The sequence below is a fragment of the Mytilus edulis genome, chromosome 4, assembly GCF_963676685.1.
Source record: "Mytilus edulis chromosome 4, xbMytEdul2.2, whole genome shotgun sequence".
NCBI classification, from domain to species: domain Eukaryota; kingdom Metazoa; phylum Mollusca; class Bivalvia; order Mytilida; family Mytilidae; genus Mytilus; species Mytilus edulis.
Window position 1 is genome coordinate 16,576,626 of NC_092347.1, and position 3,000 is coordinate 16,579,625.

The window sequence follows — 3,000 nt, forward strand, 5'->3', positions numbered from 1 at the left end:
ATAAAATATATGATCAAATAAATATTAAATTTTATATAAAATAGTTTCTTCAAATACAATGACATAATACACTATTGAAACGTGTGTATTTTATAAACCCTGACTCGTGTAAAATATCTATTATAAATGGTAACTATTACAAATGTAATTCCAACACATATATAGAAGTAGACAAAATTTACTAATATGATTGTCTCAAAAGTCAATGATTGTCTCACAAGTCATACTATATAATATATTAATATGATGCTGCATCTCCACAATCAACTGGTGTCATGTTATCATTTGGTCTCATTAGGAGTAAGACATGTCTTGGATGATGAAGTTCAAAATAAGAAACACAAAATGTAACCATAAATCACACAACACAATATAATAAACAAAACAAACACAGAGTACTTTAATGTTTAATGTTTAAACTAAAAAAAAAGGTAAATTAAGGGTGTACTGTCCAACTGGAAAGTTGCTGCCTTTAAATAAACCAAAAAATCATTCTATTTAATATTTATTTTAAATTTTATATTGCAAAATTAATTTGATTATTAAAAATAATCTGTTGAAATGGTATATTTGTATATTTTGTTGCTTGTTGAAGAATGTCACATATTGAATACAACAAAATAATGAACAAAAACTATCATAAAAATTTGCACCAATGCAATAGCTTTTTAACTCTTGTTTTTTAAGTATTGTTATATTTTAAAAGTGTTTAATTTCAGAAATTTAGTCTATTTTTTTATTATGAATTTTATATTTTTACAACAAAATTTTGCTAGTATCAAGGGTTCAATTGAACCGTTTTTGTCCTTTTAGAAATTTTTTAATTATTCATTTTATACTACAACACAATTTTGAAAAAACATTATTTTAGTTTCTGAATTTTCAAAGAGTAAAATTTTAATGCTTAAATATTACTGACTGTGTTTTACCTTTTAATAATTAATAATTGCTATAACAACACCTATTGTGTTTTGTTTGTAGGCATAGGTTGAATATATTTTTATCAAATGTTGGCATAGGTTGAAGACACCGTGCCGACCACCTTCTTTTGAAAGCCGACCACCTTTCGATTTTAGGAGGTGGTCGGCTTTTTTTTTCAAATTTCGGATTTTTTTCGGTTCCGTACCGTTAAAATCTGAATACTAATCGCGCCTCGCTGATTTGTTTTCATTGACAAAGATGGCGTCCAATCGTCAAATTTCAATGTTTTCATTTATCAATCGGGGTACAAGAAAGGCAGATGACGATGATGATAAAGAAAATACTAGACCAAATAAGTTAAATAAAATTGATCGTAATGTTGAAGTTGTGGAAATTGAACAAAAATCAACCAAACAACGGAAAAGACACGCAAGTGAAGACAAATATGAACAAGACTTCAAATGGCTTATAGTCACAGAGGAAGGATACTACTGTTCTATGGGCCTAAAATACGGCACAAAAGCAAGAAACAGGACATAAAATTGTAAATGAAAGAAGAGAGAAAAGAGATAAATTGTTGAAAAAAATCAGATCAAAGAATATTTGACAATTAATATGACTACGTCTATTTATGTTTGTTCAACTCCATTAAATGTGAATATTATACTAATCTTTATTTTTGTGACCCCCACGTGCACCCACAGTTAATTTAAAAAAAAACGGGTGGACATTTAAAAAAAACCCACCCGGTTGCAAGTGATTTTTTTAAAACACCCACCTTCCCTTAGTGAAAAAAGGAAAACACTGATCTCTTTAAACTTTTAATATTTAGGAGAACAACTGAACACCCATGTTATAAAGAATCATGCTTTTGACTTGGAAATGATAACTTTTATCATAATGACTGTTCTTCTGAAGCTGAAGTTTACATATGAAAGGGAGATAATTTTGGTAATGTTGATTTTTGCTGCAAAATTATCTCCCTTTGACACCAGTGAATATTGGAAATAATAGAAAACATCAATGTGAAAAGCAAAATTAAAAACTTCACATTTTATCAAATCATCTTCATAATCCTATTCACAGATTTGTTTCACATTATGTTGTGTCAGGGCCTATCAAACCACGTTTCATAAAATATTTGAGGTTACGATTGTACAACTCTTGATTAAAACTTAACAAGATTAGCCTCACAGAAAATTGGATTATAACCAAGTGCTTTCAGATTTGTATGAAAATGTACCACAAGGTTCCATGCCTCAAAAGAAATATTTGGATTAAATTTGGGGGTTATCACACAAACTGTTAAGGAATTAGGGTAAATAAATGGAGAATGTGTCCCCATGGATAGATGTTTTGTGGTAATAAGTATTGTGTACAGTATAGGTCTCATAATGTTTGGATGGGACAAACTTAAGATACAGAACGGAAACTTTTTCCATTTATAAAGGGGCATAACTCGTGAACGGTTAAAAGTTACCCCACCAGAATTCAAACTTGATCTGTAGTTTATGGTAATAAGCATTGTGTACAAGTTTCATAACATTTGGTTGAGGCACACTCAAGTTAGAGAACGGAAACTAAATCTTTTGCAATTTTTCCATTTATAAAGGGGCATAACTCTAGAACATTTAAAGTGACACCACCAAATGGGGTATGGGTTTTGCTCATTGTTGAAGGTTACAATGACCTATTTTTGTTATTTTCTAAGTCATTTGCTCTCTGCTCAAAAGTTGTTTCGTTGGCAACCATATCATATATTCTTATTTATATTTATATATAAATATATTAGAAAAACAAAGCAACAGTATGTGGAGAAAAGTCATTCCTCTTTTATTTTTTCCTCAGTTCATTCATTTAATCAACTTGGAAAACACAGATGTAAAAATTAAACTTTTTTTTAATATTTTTTATTAAAAATAAAGTTCATGGTATTTTCAGATAAATTTCTAATTGCTATAAAATATTTTTAAAAAGGGAATGACTTGTCCACAAGATGGCAGTTGTTGTAACTAATTTCAGACACAATAAATGTCATATATATAAAAGGGAGCCTCAACTGAAATTATTACAGGCATG